Here is an 8167-nt window from a genome sequence, read left to right as displayed (position 1 = left end):
TCGAGTGTCGACGGTCACGAGTTGTGTGACCGTTGCTCTATACTATTCGCAAAAATTTACTATAACTGCCTCTAAAACAAAAGTACGTGACATTATATCGTAGTGTAAAATGTTTTGATTGAACTGAAACAGTGCAGTTGGGTTAAACGATAGAGCAAAGATCAGTATCAGGTGCGTTGTCTTGGCACCCGTAATTCATCAAATCTTCCCATAAACAATTTCATTTTTTAGATTCCGATTTTTATTCATTTGTACCCTCCTTAAAAAAATATGTTTTCCTACGACGTTGTCCTGACACCCGGACTTAATATTAAGTTTTACGACGAATGTGTAAAGGGGTCCAAATTATTTTAAGGAGGTAAAAATGCGGATATAGATCGTGGAAACTAAAAAATGAAATTGTTTAGGTAGAGATTTGATGAATTACGGGTGTCAATAGACAACGCACCTATCATTATCACGTGCAAAGTCACCTCGTGTACGTTCTTTGGACACCAGTCACGTGACGTATGAGTTGCATACGCGGAAGACACTCGTGTGGCACATCAGTACAATATTATGTATTATGAAACGATGGGCGAAGACGACACGATGGCTATTGTGTTGCCGGCGCGACGGACTATATAATATATAGCGTGTAAAAACGCTGCAGTCCCGCTGTCGATGATGGTAATATCGACTTATCAGTATCGGACTCTGAGGCGTGTACGACGAGTGACTTGGAACAATAATGTATGCGCATTATGCCATTATGCTGACCGAGCAGTTTCTGATTTCGGTGCAAGTAAGCGGCATCAGTGACAATTGGACACGGACGCGGATAATGATCAGCGTCTTTATTCTAGATTATTATATATGTAGACAGCTATATAAATTCATACTTTGAATCGTATATTTGTATTAAATTTTCAATGAATAATTTAAACGGACTTGGCAACAACTTTTACCGGAAGAGAATACGTGCTAAATTTGTTTATGTGTACCAGTGCAATTTCCGATTCAATACAATCAACACATTTTATTTATTATTTATGTATTATATTATGTATTGATGGACCTTTTTTTTTGATTCTTAATCGGTTGTGGCACACGTGAGGGACCTTAACCTCGTTATTCTTATTATATTTTTTTTTGTTATGTTTTTTATCAGTTTATTACCGTATCGTTGTAGGTAAATAGTGTTAAACATGTCCAAAATACCGTTGTTGATTTGTTTCATTTTCAATATATTGTAGTTATAAGTATTAAGTGTATTCAAAGTAATACTTTTGAAGTGATAAATTACGGCCTTCGGGTCGTAACAATCATAATATCTACGTGTTACGTATTACTTGTCGTTACTGTTCTTCGTTAATGTAATGTACTAATGTTTATGCCTATTTTACAAGTTAATTTGTTAAACACCTGTTTAGGTGTCGCTCAGCTCAGTGATGCTTGGCGTAAACGCACATATAATGCTCAAAATCTATGATTCTTATAAAACAGACAAAAGGGAAAACGATATTGTTAGAGCCTATAACATCATTGTATCGGTTATGTTCAACCATAGCTCGTAGCCACTTACACATAACAACGACTTCAAACTCTTGAAACTCGACGTCAAAAGTCGTTTACCGCCAATAACTTGTTGGATCCAATTATACCTTGGAATTTGGATTACATACATAATTAAACTGTTAACTTTATATGTGTATATAATTTCTTATATTTATTATCCTTTTATTAATAAAAAAATAAAAATTATTATCCATTTTTTTTTTATTTAGTTCACTAATCTGATAAGTTTTTTTCTTTAGAAATCAAGTTTATAAAATAATTTAATTGGTACCATCTTTGTAATAATTACTCCTATAATAGTATGGGTACAAGTATCATTGATGCTAATTTCAATGCAAGAGTGCATTTGATGCCAATGGCGTGGAAAACGTTAATGTCAGAGGCAATTGCCTCTGATATTTTTTTTGTATGGTGTATGAATGGGTTCCCTACTCGTAAATTTAATAATATAATACTCAATAGGCAATAAATACTGATCTGAAACATAATTATTTATAATTTATGTTAGATACCCTTTTTCCCATCACCATTTTAGCGTCTATAGTGGTGGTAGATTTCTTGGTATATTTTTCTTTATCTCTGAAAAATTTTCAGTTTACCACGTCACTGTTTAGTGCAAACAGTTAATATAATATATAATATATATATTACATATATATTATAATGTAATTTATTATTAGCAGAGTCAACTAAAGTGTTAATTCGTAGTCGGTCACGTTTTTTCGATTACTTTAGTAGCATACCCAGAAATTTTCAAGCATATATTAATATAACCTATATAATTCATTAAATACATAAGTATTATTAGAATATTTTTGAATTTATAAAAAATACAACTCAATGCACGATTAAACTGCATTATTCATTATAATTTGTATTTATGGATTTATTCATTGTTGCATATAAATTATAAAGGGACTATTTAAAATTGAATATGTTATTATTAAAGTTATATAACTCGTAGATGGAAAATTTACTTATTAGGTAATGTCAGTACATAACACAGACATATCTAAAACATAATTATGTTTGTTTTTAAATATTATTTGTTGTATTTAATCGGTATTAATAGTTTTCATAAATTATAATTATATATTATTTAATTTGGTATTTATATACATCAGCTACTCGGTAGGTATTGAACGTTTGCGAATCTATGATTCATATTTATTTGATATTTCGGCTACAAAATTCTATTTACATATTGTTCATTAGACCAGCTCTGGGATAAAACGTGTTGACGCATACTATAATACGTTGGTATATCGCATATCAGCATATCTATAAAATGTGTTATATCAGGATAAGCGTATTCATATAAGTAGCATGTAAATAATACTACTGAAACGTAAATCGATGTAAATTTGTTATTCGGGTTACCTACGCAAAAAGGATTTATCAATAGTGCAGGTAAAATATAGTAAAATAATACATATAGGTGGCTGCTAACTATAAAAACATGAAACTAACCTGGGCAAACCGCATTAAATCATAAAGAATTTCGATTAACTACTAACTTCACAAATTAAGACCACTACTCCGACACAAAATCTCCAAAAAACAAAACACTAATTTACAAAACATTATTTCGCCCAGCAATGACGTACGGCACCAACTTTAGGAAACCTCAAAAAATTCGAATCTAAGTAAACTTCAAGTGTTTCGATCAATAACTCTTCGTATCCTCTCTAATGCTCTCTGGTACTTCATCAATCGTAGTATCGAAATCTAGTTAAACTCGTTGACTCACAAATTTTTGTTGAAACTATATAATTAATAAAAATAAAAATAATTATTAATTAATAATAATGTATAGTATCGAATATTTATGAACTTTATAATTTTTCGTGTCAAATTATTGGTGTTTATGATGTATATTGATGTGCATATAGATATGTGTAGGCTAGAAGTACATAATACGCGCGCCCAGACACCAAAAAAAAAAAAAAAATTAACTTATGATTTAGCAAACTAACACCTAAGATCAAAAATAATATAAATAGCTGATAAATGTAGTGCTGTAATAGCTCGAATAGCAGTGGTCAGAAATCAGAATTCAGAATTGCCAGTCAATATTATCTAGCTATGTAATGCATGTTGTGTATTACTATTGTGCAGTTAGGTTTTGTGTATAAATGTGTATGTATAGTGAAATATTTTGGGAGGTGTCCTCCATGTCTGGACATCTCCCGACTTAAAAAAAAATTCCTAATATATTGGTATATCATTGGTTTTATAATATAAAATTTGAAAAAAAAATATAAATTCATTGTTTTTTTCATTAGTAAATAATTCTAAAAAAATAGTTTATGAGGTCACATTTGTTGGACATCCCCTAAAAGATCACCCATAATACACCGCTGTGTATGTAGAAACTCAACAACTAGGAACAGATAGGTAACTCAAATAAATAAATGTTAACTCAAAAGTTAGGTACCAAATCTAATACATAAAATTCTCTTGTCACAATAGAAAATGTTTGTCGCCAAACTCCTCCAAAATATCTTGTTTAATTTTCACGAAATTTTGTGTATATATTTAGTAAGTCTGAGGGAGTGATTCAAGCTAAATTTTAAACCCCTATAGGTGTAAAAGGCGGGTCTCCACAAATATTTTTTAATATTTAACGTGTAAAATCATAACTGTTTATTATTTTTTTTTTTTTTTGCTAGCCGAAAATAATACATCGCAACCAAGGAAACTGCCTCAGTATATAATCAATTTCCACATAATAATATGCAAATATTATTATCAGTTTAACTCTAATAACAAAATAGTATAGTGGCTTGGCGTGGCGTGTTGGCTGCTACCAGTCGCGGAATGTGACTGAGAGTAAGTAACGGCCACAGCTACTAGCTCTCGGATGGGTGACCACTCGGGATTATAGTGGTTAAAAACCTTGCCACACATACACGTGTTTGCTATCAACCGTAATAATCGTAAAATACAACCTACCGTACCAACCTTACCCCTTACCATAGTTCACAACACCTACAAACAGCTAATGGTTCTAGTTGCTGGGCTTAAGTTCAATAAAAACAAAAAAAAAAAAATACTATAATTCTTTCTGTGTATATAAATTCATTTTGTTCAGCATTAAGTATCTATTTCAATTTGATCGATTTGTGTGTTTTGTGCAATAAACAATGCAAGCAAGATGCAAAAGATCTGATTTGGCCTGTCAAAAGACTAAAACTACAGTCAATAGAGACAAAAGGGCACAAGCCTCAAAGAATAGACGAACAAATTCAACAGGATAATGAAGATGTGCTACGTGTGAACACGGTGCGACTGCGTGAAGCACAAGGTGAACAAAATCAACAAAGACGTTTAGAAGCGTGTCCATTCGTAGTTGACATACGCAGAGCAAATGACCAACAACGCCAACAAGTACCTATATAATATAGAGCATTTACATCCAATTCATTCCTTCGTCTTGAATTCGAGTATGGGCCCGGTATTAAATATTACACTCATTCGAAAGTGGAGATTGATACTATTGACAAGGATTTTCCACATTGTAATGCACTGAAATTCTAAATCGAGCCAACCGGTATGTGTTGCCCGTCTGGAAAAAGCAACTACCTGAACTACCGGAAATGTAAACACCACCTGAACCATTGAACGGTTTACTTATCAATACGAATCCTAATTCTAACCTGTTTCCGAATTAATTCGAACAATGAACATTTAATTTATGTTTCAAAATGACATTGTTCATTATATATAACAGAAATAGTTAAAAATAATGCAACAAATGATCAACAATTTAATTCAACAACCAAAATCAAAAGTTAAGTTTATCACAAAGTGAGCTCATTGCTACCAATGCTAAACGAATTACATAGGTACATTTTGTATGTAGGTAATGTACTGCAAGTAGTTCATACATTACTTATAGTATTTCTATTTTCTATGAACTGATACTGACGCACACGAGGAGCCGCAGTGGAGCGACCATTTTTAGAATATATTTAAGTTATATTATGATAATTGAAGTATAGCTGCATAGTACCTTTCGATGCCTAATGTGTCTGAATCCTGCAGCGAAACACTGTACACTTTAATGATTCAATCCTGTTCAAAATAGCAGTCAGAAATCGAGGTCTAAACCGAAGATTTAGCTAGTCCACTGGGAAGGAGCTAGCTTGAAGTGACCTCTGTAATTCATTATCGAAAACGTAAATCATTGTGGTACCGGACCAAAAAAAATTGTTAGGTGCTTGTTATGTTGCGCATAGTATGTATAAGCGGTTTCTGTTATTCACACCCTAGCCCATATGTATTAAGCTCATCGTGTATACGATCGACGACAATTATATAAAAACATAATAATTTAAAGTTATTATTAAAAATATATCATATTATGATGTAATTCGTAAATTATATTATTAAATTGTGTATTCATATACAATCATATATATTAATATATTATATAATATCTAAAACAATGATTACGTCAATCTTATTGATTATCATAAATAAAAGTTTCTGTTTAGTTATATTAGTTTTTATTTGATATATTATTTATAAATTCCAAAACGATATATATTAACCTAACGTATATTATAACACATGAAAATTATGACTGAATACTTAGGTTTTTTTTATAACTTGAGTTGAATAATCAAGCGTTTTGAGCAAGAAACAAAAAATGTTTTCACAACATAAATCGAACTATATTTATTCATTAATAATACGATCTAGTATCTCAATGGTAATAGTTAAATTACAAGAGATAATAAGAAACAAAAACAGACAATATTTATTATGAACAACAAAGAAAACATAAAATATACATAATAAAATACAGAAAGTTAATTGGAAAAATAGATGAACAGTAAGAGAGCTCAATATTGACAATCTTCAACATTTTTAAAAGTGACTGACTAACAGAAAACTTTATGTTACAAGCAGGAATATAAATCAATAAGTCTGATATTTATTGCGTGTGGGCAAAGTAGGAATTTTGAAATTAATGCAAGAGAGGAGATTTGGGGTATCAATTTTACTTGAGAGTAAATTAGAAAAAATAGTTAAATTCGCTTGTACTCTCATATCAGTCAATGATAATAATTGTAATGAATAAATAACCGAATTTACATCATACTAATAAATTTAACTCATTTGCTTTACTATAATGCTATATTTTAATACTTATAGATATTAATGGTATACACCAACATCGTACATAATTATATTTAGTACAACACACATTAATTTTTAATAATTTAATTGACTTAGAACCTGCAAATAAAATATTATTATTGAAAAATAATATTATAATAAAAATTTGTGATATCGAAAAATATGACGGGAAAGTTGTAATCAATATGGATATCGAATATTTACTATATACAATATCGATATCATTGCTCATCACAATCGCTTGGGAATACTAAGTACGTGCTGTTGGTTTTTTTAACGATAAATAAACAATATTTATTTTTAATTTTAACTTAGAAATTTAAAAAAAATATTATGGCCATTAAAATGTAGATTTTATAATTTTTTACATTACATAATATAAATATATTTTTACCTATCCATATTTCGTGTATTCCGTTTAGTCGCAACCAACCCTTTTTTTAAATCAAATATCTATCATCTATCCTACTATTTAAATTAAATTAATTTTATTATATTATGTTTTATCCATATTGCGTTACTATTGTATTGTATAATGTATTAAGTTATAAAATTTAGATTATACTGTACTATATTTTAGTAGATTAAGTCTTGACATTATTGTTCTAATCCATATTAAATTTTTAATGAGTACAATGGTTAGTACCTAAAAGTTTTTAAACTTAGTAACTTACCTTAGTATGCTAATTACAAAATAATAACAACAAATTGCATGGTTAAACTGTTACCAAGCTGTTTAGTTAGTTACCACTCAAAGAAAATAGGTAGTGTACTATGATCTACTTTCAATGAAAAATAAAACCTTAAATTACAAAGGGAATTTTCGATCATTTTTGATATTAAACAATTTTAATTAATCCTAGTAACAACAAACTTTAGTCCTCTAAATTTTCGAAAAAATGTATCATTATAATATATAATTGACATAAGTACTTCAAATTTTAAAGACTCAAACCACCAGCAAACCTTGATTTTGAGCTCAACCTAAATTATTCTTATTATCTGAATAACCTACTTTGGCTATATTACGTATTTTTTTGATACGTAGGTACTAGAAAGTATTAATTTATAACTGCCTATATTACAAATTATAATACATATTACATAATAGTCAGTTTAACGGTTTTTAAAGCTCTTAAATATAATCACAACATATCTAATGTTAATGTTGTACATTTTTAAAAGTAAGATAACTGACAAGAGTAAATATAATACAATTAAAAAGTTAAAATACTAACCCAGCCAAGCCAAGAAAATATGTTAAAGTGTGATATCTTGAATCTTCTCTTTATCGTAGTAAAAAAAATATTATGTTATACTTCTTGAACATTCGACTGATACACAATCATAAAGTGAATAAATTTTCTAAAAAAATTTTTTTTTAAATCTATTTAATTTCCTTACTTTTTGATATTTTATTTTTATTTATGTTGACTGTTACTACCAACAACTAAAGTTATTA

This window comes from Melanaphis sacchari, unplaced genomic scaffold (genome assembly GCF_002803265.2).
Source record: "Melanaphis sacchari strain LSU unplaced genomic scaffold, SCAv2.0 Contig22_pilon_pilon, whole genome shotgun sequence".
NCBI lineage: Eukaryota > Metazoa > Arthropoda > Insecta > Hemiptera > Aphididae > Melanaphis > Melanaphis sacchari.
This window is presented reverse-complemented; position numbering follows the sequence as displayed.